Source organism: Sinohyriopsis cumingii, chromosome 7 (assembly GCF_028554795.1).
Source record: "Sinohyriopsis cumingii isolate HCF-2022 chromosome 7, ASM2855479v2, whole genome shotgun sequence".
Classification (NCBI taxonomy): domain Eukaryota; kingdom Metazoa; phylum Mollusca; class Bivalvia; order Unionida; family Unionidae; genus Sinohyriopsis; species Sinohyriopsis cumingii.
The window spans coordinates 102,500,142-102,516,383 of NC_142967.1; the positions used below are offsets into that span (position 1 = coordinate 102,500,142).

Sequence of the window (16,242 nt, forward strand, 5' to 3'; positions counted from 1 at the left end):
ATTCATCTGCAGCTTGCTACAAGTTATCCGTGATTTCACATCAGAAATGCACATCTCCACACCTTGGATGGTAGCATCAACTTCAGTTGGGTGGCTAGATTTGTATATTTGGGTGTCATCAGCGTACAATTGGTGAGACACTGGATGATGATCTATGACACTTGAGAGCAGCTGAGTGTATAGAATGTAGAGAACAGGTCCAAGAACAGACCCCTGTGGAACACCACAACATAGATCAACTGGGTTGGAGTGTAATCTGTTTGAGAAACACATTAAGTTTCCTGTGGCAAGGGCAATATGCAGATTGTACATTGCTAAAAAGACTATTTGAATTCAGACAAGATACAAGCTGGGATCGAACAACCTTTTCTTAGATTTTTTATATGAATTGGAGACTAGAAACCGGGCAGTAGTTCTTTAAATCGTTATGGTGTAGTGTTAGTTTCTTCAGCAGAGGTTTTACGATGGGAGTTTTGAAAAATGATGGGAATTATGCTGATGAGAGAGAGGTATTAATAACATCAGTTAGTGAAGGCAATACTGGATCTAAGCACTCAAGCAGCAGTAATGTTGGAATTGGATCAAATTCACATGACTTTTGGTGCACTCTAGGATGATTACTTAAGAATGCATTTATTGGTGGTGAGAGACTAAATACATGACTTGATACTTGTGTTTAGCATTAATTAGAAAGCTGAAGATTAGTAATCTTTTGACATACATATCTTAATTGTACCATTTAGTTTACAAAATTCAATGTAATTTGCATTGGTAAAATGTATAGCACAAGAAAAGTCATTATGAATCAGAGATAAATCATATCATTGTTTTGTCTGGAACTTGACGAATTTATTGCACATTTCTGTACACTACTTTGTTTTTAATCCAGGATTATTCACTGCATTTGGATGCATTTCATGGTGAAAATTCACCACCTGGATTTAAAAGTGGTGAATATTGCTAGCGATTGTTCTGCAAACCCTGTATGTCACAAGGAGTTAGTGTATTCAAGGACTCATACAGTATTTACAAGTTCTCATTGATATTTCAGATGAAAATGAAGAACTGAAAAAGAGATGAAAGTCTCAAGTGGAAACCTTTCTGTTAAGCCATCTCATCCAGAACCTCCTGAAATGGAGAGTATTTTGCAGACTCCAAGATTTCCTCTTATCCTGCTGATATTTTCTATTTAGTTTATTTGGTCTCTTTTTATCAATTTCTTTTATACCATGCCACAATTGGAAATTCCTTATCAAAAGTATGTATAAATTTCATCATTTTTCTGTCTGTTTAATAAGAGGTGTTTAAGAGTACTTACTTACTCATGATGCTGTATATATGAGATTAGATGTTTTGTTAAAAAAGAATGCATTTTGTGATATATTGTATCACTGCCTTATATACAGTGGTCATTGCAACCAGTATGCATTTTGTTTACATGCCAAAAAATCCAGTCTGATTTCTTTGTTTCTTTTTTACTGCAATTAAGGACTGGTGATTATTTTTATACATTTAGCTGCATCCGGAAGGACAACACCATCACCATCCCCATCCACTCCGGAGTGGAGAATATAAAGATTTCTCCCTGCCGGTTCCTCTGCAAGTAGTAAGTATTGAGGATGGAAACAAATGTACATTATAGAATAATGAAACAAATACTACATTTGGTTGACTATTATATAATCTCTTATTTCATTTACAGCTCTCTAAATACGAGTAAGTCAATTATACACTGTATTCATGAATTTAATTCTCATCTAAGGTAGTAGAACTGTTTTATGTTTGACAAAATGTTGGGTAATTTGTAGCAGTACACTAAAAACACATTTTGTAGCATTTAAAAATGCATATGTTCAGTGCATGTAAAACTCATTGGTTTGTTGTCACTTCAGTTGATAAAAGTCTTGTCATCTTGTAGACATTTTGAATGTTAGTGTTCAATGCTAAGGTCATATACATTAGTCAACATTAAAATTTGTTTGGAAAATGGAAGATCATGTCATGAAAGCACAAGCTCTTGTAGCTTAGATACTATTTTTTTCAGAACATTGTGAGATGTTAAATAATTAAATTACAGGTCATAAAACATACTGTTCATGACTTATTTGTGCAAATAAACAATGAATTGTTTTCATTGATGTGTCGACTGTTCATCATTCCATTGGTTTTTTTTATTTTCCATTGTATTACTCTTGCAGAAACCTGCTTGAAAAATAATGGCAAAGCAAAGACAAATGGAATGGAAGAGGCCATATCAGAGACCCTCAAATATGCACCCAACCAACACAGAATGATAAAAAGAAAAGGTAATCCGAATGACTCTTATTTCATCAATATTGGATTCAATTTCGTCTTTTAAAGCATAGCATTTGCAAAGCGGATGCATTTCTAAACTTATAACAAAATCAGCTTATCCTATTGCCAAGGACTATCAGAGCTTTGATCGGACAAGTGCCTCCATTTAGAATTTTTATTCACATGAAATATTTGGACGAAATAAATTCATCTTTGCACAAATTGATTGCACCATGAAAGTAAGAGCAAAGTTATCTTGTATCTTGGCTTAACGATATTAAGGGAAGCACAAATGCAGTGAAGAAAATTTCATAGATTTTTATAATGCTGATTAACATGACTTCTGCATATGTAAGTAGTGCTGAGATGATATGACTTTATTTAAGCATTACATTTTTGTTTTAATTTGCAGGTGCCTGAGCAGAAGAAGTAATAGATAAACTTTACAGTGGAGTTGGAGACTGATTCTGATTCATAATCTTAATTAAGTCTAGAAAATAAAAATTAAAGTGATATTAAAATATATGTTGTATTGTTTCCTTCTTTCATTTTTCTCTTAAAAACAAATGTCTGAACCATTAGTCTATAAATTAAGTGGATTCCTTATCAGCCCATCTACTTTTACCTTACACCATGCTACTTTAAAAAAGATGAATTATCCCCATTAGGCTAGGTCCCCCCAACCCCCCACCCTACTTTGTCAACTTACCTGCCACATTTAAATCTAATGGAAGGCCCTGCTGTAAAGCCTGTTAGTAAAGTTACAAAACAAGAGGATTTCATACATTTGCAACTCCTAGATGGGTGGTAATGTTTTCATTTTGGTAATGTAGATTTGGACATTCTTACCACCAGTATGGAATATGTGTTTCAGAAACACAAGCAGCTTTCATCAGACTTGCATATAGGTTTTATATGTTGTGGGTATGTTGTAGGAAGTTTTTTGTTTAATAACATTATACAGCATTCCAGCAAGTTCACCAAATCACATTGCCACAACGTTATATGACGTTGCCACAATCTTATGGCAATGTTATTTCAACATGTAACTGTTAGCTCTGTTACACCTCTCCACGACGATGACACTGACAGCCTGGAAGAGGACCCCTCCCACAGACTATTATGATAGCAAGTTCAATTGCAAATTTTACCAAATCTCTCTAGGTCTTCATTGCTTTCATGGCCAAATACATGGAAATGAAGGGAAATGAGGGAAGATCATATGATATGATGCCAGTGGAAATGGCAGAAAAGTGTCTGTATTGTTCACCAACTACACCTTGTTCTTACAAAATGTGGCTGTTACACATTCCCATGATGATGTCACTGACAGCCATCAGTGAGGAATGCCCCAACAAGCATAATACAAATTGCTTCCATTGTAATAGTTACAATTCCATTCTGACCGCTCCGGTGTCCTAGTGGTTAGAGCGTCCGCCTCAGAAGCGGGAGGTCATGGGTTCAAACCCTGGCCAAGTCATACCAGAGACTTACAAAAATGGTATTAACAGCTGCCTCGCTAGATGCTCAGCATTAAGAGGTTAGTGTTAGGACTGATCGGCCTGGTGTCAGGATAATGTGACTGGGTGCAGCATCATACTACATGTCTGCAGCATGATGCCCCAGTGCTACACATCACTATAAACTGCCACAATGCAGACATCATAGCAATATAACTGAAAAATTATTCAAATTATGTTAAAAATCAAATCACACACACACACAATTCCATTCTACAATCCAGAACCGACACTAATTCCGCACTACAGTTCTTGCATTTCAATCCAATTTTGCTTTTGAAATGTAGTGCCACTCGATTCATAATGAACCCATTCTATTCAAACACTCGCAAATACTTATTATTCCTGTCTACAGCTGAAAAATATCTATATAAAAAATTGTGTAACTGTGTTTTATGCAAGGGCATGGACATGCACAAAAACTTGCACCTGAAGCTTGAATAAAACCCGACTTCGGATAAGACTTTACCCATCGATTACCCCAGCTTGGGGATAAATTCCGACCATGGCGATTTATTATATATCCATTGACTGCTCCAGCTTGAGGGCAAAATCCAAACACATCCCTAAAAAGATAACAAGTATAACTGCTCTTTACCTTCTGTAAATGCCACTTGAGCTTCCTGATGCTGTTGTATCTGCCATTTGACAGAATCACGAACATGGATATATTTCTTAATTGCCTCTAGTTGTTGCGCTAGTTTAGCTGTATGGAATTCGATAGTGCAGACTCACTCATTATTAATATTACAACAGTGATTACACATCACCTGTCAGCACACCAATGATAAGTCAGTTATTTTATAACACATCAACAAGCTTGCCTCTTGCACCCCCCTTTTTATTTGGGCACCTGTGGACATGAATGTGCAAGGCTCAAATTGTCATTTTTAATATAAGATCTCAACATTTTTAAGGCCTTAATTTTAAAGACTGATCCTTAAAACCCCCAAAAGGTCAGTTCACCCCAACCCGTCTGGTGGATACAAGGCTCAGATCGACATTTTACGAGGTTTGTTTACCCCTGTCCCTGCTGGTTAGAAGTACATAATGAATACAAAGTAGAACCTTACTATGCATTTTCTTTGGCCATGTTTCTCATTTCCTCACACTTGTTTTGAAATCCTTATGTTATCAACAGGGTCACCAGCCTTTGTTTAGAGTAACAGCAAGTATATATATATATATATATATATATATATATATATATATATAGGTCAAAGGAAACAATAAAAATGTTTGATTTAACAATGACATATTTGCCTCAGGTCTATGATCCTGAAGTGAATATTAACTGTCCATTTATTTTCTTGGTGTTTTTTTAATAGGAAATTGATAATAGAGATTTCTGCGATGGTGAAGGCAATGTAAAAATTGGTTACTATAACATACTTTTTACGCCATGTTTGAAAAAATAAATCCAATTGAAATGTTATAGTCTGAAAATCTTCATTAAATTAAATTAATATAGGGGAAAAAACTTTAAGAGTTCATAAATATTTTTCAGTGCTGAATAAAGATAACACTTTCTGCTGTGATTTTAATAGTTTCTGGCAGCATGAACAAATTTCTAGAACTATAATGTATAAATGTTCTCAAAAGATTATGTTAATATGGGGGAAAAATCTGTTATGAAATAAACCAACAAGATCTTGTATGAATTCATGTTATCTTTAAATATGATATTTGTGTGAAAATATCTGGAAGAAAAAACAAGATGGTGCCACTCACACATACAATGTGTTTGCCACAGTAGCCATATTAAGAAACATTTTGTCGCTACTTCTGAATGGATAATTGTGTCAGCGTTGATGATGTTGACTTATGTTGATGTCTAGCAGGTCCTGAATGAGAATTATGGTGCTGTACAGACATCTTATAAGGCCACCAATGTGGTCATCCTGAAAATCTTGTTATCACTACTTCTCCTGAATGAATCATCATATCAATGAAAGACTTCTTACGTCTAGTTGGACGTAAATGAAAATAGTCTCAATCTAACTTTCAATATGGCTGTTTTAATGGGCATCTGGAAAACCCTTTCCTTGCTACTTCTCCTAGATGTATGGTCATTTTGACATTGTGCTTTCACTAGATGACCTATTTGATGTCTAGTTGGCCGTAAATGGAACTATGCATATGGTTTTGTAAATGTGGTTTTTGCTCATAGACTTCTAATGGTATTATAGCTGGTTCCTTAATGAAACTGCTGTACAAAATTAAAAGGCCTTCTAGCTTTCTACCAAGTTTGGATACAATTATCTTCACCAGCTAGGATTTCTTGATCCTCTTTTTTATACATCAACCCTTGGCATATGTAGTTAGCTAAAACAGTATTTTGAACAATTAATTGCCCTCTTGCAAACAAAATCCAATTGCATGCTTTTACCAATGTGAGAGCTCCTTACATAAGTAGCTAAGTATTCAGTAACTGAATTTCCACATACACATGCATCAGCTCAGAATTAAAAGTTGCAAAATATATACAAATTGGAAAATCTTGAGACATGAGTCACTTTGCATGGTGGGTGTTATGATTTAAATGCAACAAGGATTTTGAATTAGGGTTAATTTCTTTAAGCTGTATTCAATCATGGGGCCCTAGGTTATAGAATGGTCTAGGCACACAGATCACTCAAACTAATCAACTCTCTCTGGTCCAACCAATGTGTGTATATGAGAAAGCTTACCAGTAACGTTATGTGTGTTGATTTCCTCCAATAAATATGCTGGCTGCTATGTAAAGCCTATGATGTGCTGAAAAATGGTGTTAAGCTCCATACAGGCAAGCTAAAAAATCAATGATGTAATGGAACAGTAGACACCATTTTACCTAAATATGCCAAGAATTGATTTGAGACTTGGTTAGTGATGATGACTTAAAATTGGTAAGAGATTAAAAAGATAAAAGAAATGACCTTTCATGGCACTGTAATATAACAAATGAGGAAAAACAAAAGTTTATTGCATTTAAACCTTTTGTTTTTTCACAGTTTCAATTTAATTTAAGTCATAAATCCCTTTATTTTGCCTTACCAAACATATAGCAAGTTATTACCTCAAACCCTAGCACTGATAATGCCTCACAAGTAAGCAGTCTTTTATGAAGTCTCAGGTCTGAGTATATATCTAGCAATACTTATGTCCAGTTTGCTTATAAAATTCTTTCTCACATGGTACAGTTGTCAGAGAGACACGATAAATTCAGCAAGTGTGGTAATGAAGGGACAGGCATTCTTTATTTATGCACACATCCCAAAATGACATTGCTATGTTTGAATCAACACTGAACTGAAGAATGGAGCATCAGCTGCATCAATTAAGATATTGTGGCCCACACAAAATACTGCAAGGACTGTGATCTATTTATGAGTGCAGTGGGCATGAAATACTGTAGCAGACTGGAGGAAATAATCCGAATTTATTAATATCTTGAAGCTAAATATAGTAAAGTTTTCATCTATAATCTGTGGAATAGTTTTTGCACACAGTTTGCAGGATTTGTCTTTGGGTCATCGTTTTTCTTTTTCTTCATCTTTCTAGCTTATGGCATCTTAATAAGTCGTATGGTGCCGTGCAACTGCACTTGATGATTACCACAGCCAGTGACATTCTATCAAATCTTCCGGGATCATATGATTCAATGGAAATTCCATATAACCTACCACCATCCTCATGTTTGCCATCTGACTTACTAAGTTATTTTGCCTAATAATAAAAACAATCTGGTCTGATGTATTGATAGTGTTCTGAATGACCATAATATATTCTCTGCATCTACCTTAGAAAATCCTGAGTGGATCGCTGTTTGGTTTTAATAAACCAAAGTAATCCAATGAAAGGCACTTTACAGACACAAGTGTCTGTTTCCTGTATGCAGTGATTAAATTATAGTATTATGTCTTTATTTTTTAAAACTGATGATACATATGATCACCTTAAGTGTGCAATATTAGTTATATTAATTAATGAGCGGGCAATATTTGAATTTCAAAGATAAAGTGTATGCCATGATCACTTTAGTAGGATGATTTGTCGAGTGAGGTGATATTTTCTATTAGAATAAATATTGTTAACTAAACTATTTTTGCAAGTTATGACATAAGAATGATTCAAAGAAAGAAAATTCATTATATTGAACATATAAAATGTAAGACTGCAACAGAGTCTAGATGAACTATTTCTTCAGAGACATGATCCAGACTCTGTGGCAGCAAAAATATCAAATAGGACACAACTAAGAGACAATCACATTTTCAGCCACAATGGTTTGACAATTATCAGTGGCTTGAATTCATTGACTATGAAGGCAAAGTGATTTGCAGTTACTGCAAAAAATGTTCCCAAACTGTCAGATTTTAAATTCTACCAGTGGACTTGTAAATGTAACAGACAAATTCAGGATTTAATCAAGCATGTCTTATGAGAGTTTTATACCTAATAAAGCAAAATGTAGCACAGTATATTCATGACACTTACGCCAGCATGTACAAAATATTCCTCAAGCTACAGTTGCTAGCACTCCACTAAGAAATGTCATTTTATAATAAATAATAATGTAATGGAAAAAAAATTCAATAAAGTGATTGCACTCTTTAACATAGCCTACTACCTAACTCAATAATGAAAATGATTTGGTTCGTTATATCTTTCTGTTTTATGGAATAAATGCATACATCTGATTGAATTTTAGGCAAGAGACTGAACTTCTGGGTTAAGTTAAAATGTAGGTGGAACAAATGCATTTTCTAAAACCACTTGTATCAGTGTGCTTTGTGACTTTTCTTTAAGATAACTCTAAATGGTACTGGGTATATATCATTTTCTTCAACTGCACACTGTTGTCTTCCATTTGATTTGATGACTTACAGCTATACTGTCTACACAGTAGGCCTCAGCATCAGGAAAAATTCTGTATACTTCAGTTACAGCTGAAATAAGTTTTGCATTAGCACCTGAATCAGACAAAAGCGGTTGTGTTCTGGTGTGTGAATAGAAATGGCTAAAGGTAATACAGACAAAAGCCATAAGAGTACACAAGTTACATATGAAAACCACCAATTCGCTTGCATGTGTGACATACAAGTTCAAAGATTTGCTTCTTGTTTATTTGTGTGCACACATTGTTCAAAGCATAAGATATTTTAAGAGCTATTTCTCTATTGTATGCATGATTCATTTACAAATATGATTAGTGGGCCACACCGAAGGCCATACTATTAGTTCACTTGGCAATATGGTAATGTCAGCTGAAAAGCATAATCATCCATTAAAAGAGCATTATGATATGAACATTAGGTATTTAGAACATATCGATTTTTCTTTTCCAAATGGAGTCCAAGTAATTATTGCCCAATCCAGGTATAATTTTGTACACATGTAAAGAACATAATAAGATAAATCTTCATTTATTTGCAATTGATAATACACTTCCTAATGAATATACACTTTTACATTTAGTTTGTATCACTTGAATAAGGATTCGGCCAATGTGGGTATGTGAGAAAGCTTGCCAGTAGCTTCTCGTGGGTCGGTGGTTCTTCCCGGGGTTTTCCCGGGTTCTTCCTCCACCATTAATACTGGCCGCCATACATAGCCTATCATGTGCTGAAAAATGGCGTTAAACCCCACAACAACAACAACAACAATCACTTGAATAAACAATATTTCTTTCAGTTCATTTTAAACTTTTATTTTATATCACATGAGTTAACAGTATCTCTTTCATTTCATTTAACACTTAGAAACAGATTCTTCCAGTTACAATAATCAACTTTGGAAACAATAAACAAACTGGAACTTTTGACCTAAGTATATTACATTTACTAGGGTTAAAACAATAAATTCTTTCATATAAAATATTAACAGTTCCAGTTAATCAAACACAAAATTATCTTTTATAAAGGGTGCGAACTGTTAATATTTACAGGATAAAGCTTATAGTTTCCAAATCCATTGAAGCTTACATATTGCAGTTGCTGACACATATCTATTTCCAGCATGGTTTGTATACATTCCACCTTTAATAATTTTTTTACTCCCCCCCCATTCAGTAACAAGTATCAAAAGTCAGGATCATTCTAAGGCAAAGTTTGTAACTTGTGTACCACAGTCATCAGAGAGACAAAGATGCAAAACTTTATGATGCCTGTCAAAGGAAGAAAACAGTTTGTTGTTTTCCCAAGTTTTGAACCAGTTAACTTGAATTCTCAGACCATAAATTGCTACAGCCCCACTAATTACAATTGTTAGGGAATAATGAGAACTCACCTTCAGTTATCTGTGTATATATATAATTTTAATAACCAAGAATACCGCATGTCTAGGAACATTATAGCATTCAATGGTAAAGTCAGAACTGAGATAAGAGAATTAAACAAGCATAGTACATGACATAATATATCCATAAACTATTGACTGGGAAAAATACTAGAGAACACCATTTCTGCTGGCAGTAAGATGTTGAACCTATATGTCATAAATATTAGGTTGGACATCTAGGACCAGTAATATTCATAATGGGCAGTACCCCACCCCCCACCCCACCCCCCAAGTGAGAAGGACCTGATTTGTAATCTCAGCCACCCAACCTATCACAACCTTTATAGTACTTGAAACAAATATTGAGTAATAGTAAAACTAACTCTGAAAGTTATTAAAACCAATTTGTTATATTTTCATAACTCTTCTTAGTTAACTGTGCAAGCAGACTTAAACATATCAGTGTATGACAGTTAAATTGAGCTATTGCATCGATTAACAGAAGCTACGAATTCATCAACAAGCAGTGAACAATCATCTTCACAATAAATGTCAAACATTAGCATCCATAAGCTGCCAAGACAAGTTGTTACACTGGATATATAATCATCCATTTATTTCAAACAAGCTGTGAAAACGAACCTCACGTCCGCTATATGTACGCTGGCCATTGCAAAGGACGCTTTAACAGATTAATGTTTATCGTCGTGTCTTGACAACCATTTTGCGCGCGCACACCGGAAAGTCATGCTGTATATTTGTTACTTGTGAACGTATTTGTGGGCAGTACGCTATATATTGTTCCCCGTGGCCGTATTCGTGGGCAGAATGATATATGTTTGTTTTTTGTGAACGTCTTTTTGGGTAGTTACTTTGTCAACTTCAACCTAAAGGTCAAAACTGCCCATGAAATTTATATATCTGCCCACGAACCGAAAACATGAATAGGACTATAACATAAGTATATATACTTATTTTCAACATATACATAATTAATGTGTAAGAAATACAACATATGTATATATATTTTGATTTGAAATGTAAACTATATCATGTCCTTCCCGTAAACCCACTTACGGGATGACTGCCCATAACGCACCTAAAACGTGTGTGTGTGTGTGTGTATATATATATATATATATATATATATATATATATATATATATATATATATATATATATATATATATATAGCAGCAGCGGAGAGACTGAGCCCACCAACTATTTCGTCAAACAGAACCTTCTATCGAAAACACTCTTGATAGAAGTATTGTCTTCACAAAATAAACCCTTCTGGTCAGAAAACACTGATAAATAGGCTTCTTCGCTGACCAGAAGGGTTATCTCATGAAAAATATCTGCCTATATAACTACTTCTCGATACAAGGGTCTATTAGACGAAACATTCGGTGGCTCAGTCTCTCTGCTGCTAGAAATGCAAGCATTTTTGGAAACACTAACTAAAAATTGTATCTAACCCAACTCGATACTGTGTCCGAGGATCATGTAAATTTAGCGTTACAAATCGGTGGTTTTGCCTGAGCACGACTAAAGAAATTTCTGAATTTATTTATGTCCATGTCACCGCTGCACCAAGTCTGATGTATATTTCGTAACGTGTGTGCGTCAACGCCGTTAAATACCGCGAGAACGTTACAGTTATCTCTGATCACTTTTGGTATTTGTGTGTATCGTTGAGTTACATAAATCACATCAGTGTTTTTGTGTCGTCCACGTGAAAATATCCTGGCAGGGTTTGATTGTTTGTCCAACATGATAACATCGTACACAACTAAATTATTAATACTCCCATCAATATCATCGATACTCGGTGCTTCATCAATATCGGTTATAAAATCAACAACATTTTCTTCACTTATCGATTTTGCACTTTCGTTAAAATCTTTTAACACGCTGTAGCATTGCTGATCGTCCACTGATGGGGCTATCAAATATAATTTATCCCACTTCATCCACTTCATTATTAAATTAAGTAACAACTGTGTCTTACCCGACCCAGATGGACCTATAATAATCATTCGAATTGAGTTTGGTAGCACTGAGTTATGTTTAATTGGCTCTCGTCGCTTTGACGCAGAAAAGTCAGTAATCTCTATTTGAAATGTCTTTGACATTTTTATATATCATAAAAATAATATGGATTTATATTGTGTGAAATGCCGAGCACGTGCCCCAACTGCGGATATGACAACAATTACAACAAAAAATAATCGACAAGCGCTTACAGGCAAGTGTGAACGATGTGGCATAAAAAGGTTTAAATTTATTATAAAAAAAGGGAGGTGATATAGTAGCCAATTTAGGCAAGTTACCAGGAACACCGTGGGCTAAATACCCAGGAGAAAAACATCTTCCAGGATATAATTACTGTGGTCGTGGAACCCGACTTGATATCGGACTTGATGACCAAGATCAACCAAAACCAGGTGAGTATCCGATAAACGCTATTGATAAGGTGTGTCATGCGCATGATGTAGCTTACCGAAGTAAGGATTTGCAACAGCGCCATCTCGCGGACGTGAAATTAATTCATGCGTTAAATGTCATCACTGATAAATCTTTCAAAGAAAAGTTAGCATCCTGGTTGATAAAATCCGCAATGAAAGGTAAATTAGCGTTAGGTACTGGTATATAATGGAGTCGATTTATTATTCCCCAAGCGGGTATTGGAGAGGTAGAGCAGCAATTAGTAAACTCGCTGAAGCAGCAAAAGTTACAAAAGTTACTGCTAAAACTTGGTTATCCCGACAGGCAATATGGCAAATTTATCTGCCGCGTCCTAAACAAATTCACTTTGCACATTTCGATGTTAGTGTGCCAAATGAGGTTCATCAGGCTGATATATTATTTCTGCCACATGGTACTATCCGAAGAGGTACATACAAGTGCGCGTTAACTGTAGTTGATGTTGCAAGTAGATACAAAGATGCTGAACCGTTAACGACCAAAACAGCATCTGAGGTTGCTTATGCGTTTAAATGAATTTATCAACGAGGTGGTCTGCGATGGCCAAATCTATTACAAGTTGATCCTGGCAAAGAATTTCAAGGTGCATTATCATCACTGATGAAACAACATAACGTCACCATCAGACGAGGACATACTGAAATTCATTGCGATCAGGCAATTGTTGATCGATTCAATCGAACACTTGCTGAGCGGTTATTTGGATATCAATACGCGAAGGAATTTATTCAGGATACGAGATCGCGCGAATGGGTTGCAAGATTACCAAGCGTGATAGCTGCGTTAAATAATGAGATCACACGAACAACCAACATGAAACCTGCCATCGCAATCACGAAAACACAAGGTGTTTTTCAAAAACATATACCACAACGACGTGATTCTTCAGCGCAGCCAATACTGGGTAATTTCACTGTAAGATATTTATATGAACCAGGTGAACTTGAAGGTGGTAAAAAAAGAGCAACTGATCCCATTTGGAGTGTTACCACACACAAGATATCCACCGTGACAAGATCTACTGGTAGACCAGCAATCTACAGGCTGGATTCGACTGCTCCTTAACGCGGATTCACACGTGAACAACTACCGGTAATTCCCGAGGACACACAATTACCACCCTGATCACTTAACTAGCGCTGGCGCCTCTACGTCGATTACACTCAAGACAGGTCAGCATGATATTATCACGTGTATGACCGCGAGTGTTATCTTTTCTGTCTACGGCAAATTGTCTTGGATTATTACTCGAATACTGCTATAGCATTATACAATTACAGCTCGCGCAGTGATTATTCTGCTGTTGTTTCAGCGCGCTGATAAATTCAACATGAAGATCAAAATCGCGATTATTTTTTTTTTGTCACTCTGTTCGTAACCGGCGAGTTTTATTTTTATTACATCACCATCGGTGATGCTGTTGTTTTCATTATTAATTTTATCAGCGTTTGATTCATCCAAGACAATCCTTCGCAGTTGAGATATTCTTCTGACTCTGGACACCGCTAGGTAGACTATATTTGACCATTCGATGCGGTCGTCAACGATTCAGACAGTTGTATCACTGATAGTTAGTCCTTGAGATGAATGAATTGTCATTGCGTATCCTAGCGTCCACGGGGATTTATTCATTTTTAGTGAATCTTTGATAGCATTAATATCAACTAACACAATATCATTCAATACTAAATTCTGTTTCTCTGTCCCTGACGCAGTCAGGCGCCCTGGTATATCAACATATATATTTTGTAACCGCGTATCAGCTGGTCTATAACATAACGGCACTGGCAACATTGGAAACTTTTCTTGTTGTAATTGAAATAGCTGTTGTTGAAGTGTGTCTCTGACTATCTTTCTACTTGCTACTATCAAATCGTCTGGTTTCCACAAGCTCCAAAAGTCGCTCATCGAAGTTTCAGGAATCATCTCGGGCATAATTTCACATTGAATTTTATTCGGTTGTAATCTGATTAATGTTTTAAATTCTTTCAATGTTGCATCAAGTGCTCTATGATCATCGGACACTTCTTCGTAATAATCAACAAAATATTTTAACCGATCATGCGGAGATGCGCCGACAAACGGAGGTGGTTGACCGTGATCGCCACACATAATCACTGCAGTATTTTTCGTTAGCAGCCAATCAAGAAATGTTTTTAACATTTCCAAGGGCACCGTACATATCTCATCCCAAATTATTTTCTCTGGAATATATTTTGTTCCCATTCGATTTGACGTCCACACACCGCCGCTGTATTTGAAAAAGCTATGATAAGTACAAGAATTGACTCCTCGTTGTTTCATCTCCCTGGCAAGCCTGTGTGTAGGTGTTAGCACAATCATATCCTATTTTCCAAATAATTCAATCGCTCGAGTTGTCTTACCAGACCCACCCGGCCCGTTCAAATAAACAGTTTTGTGTCTAGTGATTGGATCATACACAGATGGCAACATTGACTTTGTCAATGTCGTCGACATTTCTGATAATTTACAATAATCATCCTTAATTGTAATATCAGCGGATTCACAATATTCATGTAACATCTCAGCTTTTATTCTCCACGAACTCCATGATTCATCGCAAAAGTCTTCGACTTTCCTTGTAAAACGAGTCAGTGATTCTGAGTATCTGCTACTGATATAAAATGAATCCGTTGCAACTCTAACTGCGGTGTCAGGAAATCGATTTATCATTGATAGCAAATTTATAGAAACATAAGCCAGCATTGAAGATCTTAGATGTGTGCATTGAGACGATTATCCGTCGATATAACTTACAATTGTGCCCAACTTTTTCCCGTCGGACAAGTAAGCATCCTCTCGATTACAAAATATATTTCTCGCAACAGCGTCAGCAATTACAAAATCCAATTCAGCATCATCGATAATCAGTAGCGAGTGATGTAGTTTGTGATCATATGCAACACCTTGAGTAAATTTAACAATTATTCTTCGTCCAAGATCTTTTGCTATTTTTTCACTATTGCTAAGTTTGATCTTGAGAACTTTAGGAGCTTCTTTAATAATGACATCCATTGGGGCATTTGGACTCTCTCGTGCATACTCGCTAATAACTTCATCTACACTGATACGCTCCGGTGTTGGCAACCAAACTGAGGTCTGTGGTTGATATGATATAATTGCTTCACTGACAGTCAACGATACCAGTATTCGGCTGTCAAGCATATATCGCAATAACACTATTGGTACCCAGCACTTTTCACTGAAGTGTCTACCAAACCAAACATAACAGCACGGATGAAGTTTTTCAGCAAATTCAAACGAAGTCACACGAGCAAATCCTGTCAAATCAAAGTCGGGTACAGAACCGTTTATAGCAATTTGTGTCATCGTGTTATTGGGATGTCCAAATCGCTTAAAGTATTCGCGACACTCGCCCATCCCGAGAAATCTTCCTGGGTAGCAAGCAATCACATCCACGGAAATTATATCCCGGTAGTCATACCGGGTATTCCACAGCCAGCCATGTCCATACTAGACACAACTTAATCGTATATCCGAAAGAAACTGACTTCGGGTTGGTCTCCACTAATTTCTTTCTCTTGCGGCGTGAGCAGCAACACATGGAACTGTAAAACAATTAACCAATAACTGCTCAGTATTTTTAAAATCATATTTTTCTGCGAGTTTTTTCATTTGTTGTTGCAACGACTCCTTC

General features: G+C 36.0%; 1 long non-coding RNA gene across 5 annotated transcripts in view; it reads left to right on the forward strand.

The window, feature by feature from the left end:
• LOC149795836 (uncharacterized) overlaps positions 1-16,242 on the forward strand; it is a 735,181-nt gene that overhangs the window by 269,621 nt on the left and 449,318 nt on the right. For 3 of the 5 annotated variants that reach the window (XR_016422428.1, XR_016422429.1, XR_016422431.1), the window contains one exon: positions 1,052-1,177. The exons of the other annotated variants lie outside the window; for them this stretch is intronic. This is a non-coding gene — a long non-coding RNA (uncharacterized LOC149795836). The remainder of the gene's footprint in view (positions 1-1,051; positions 1,178-16,242) is intronic. 5 annotated transcript variants of the gene reach the window in all.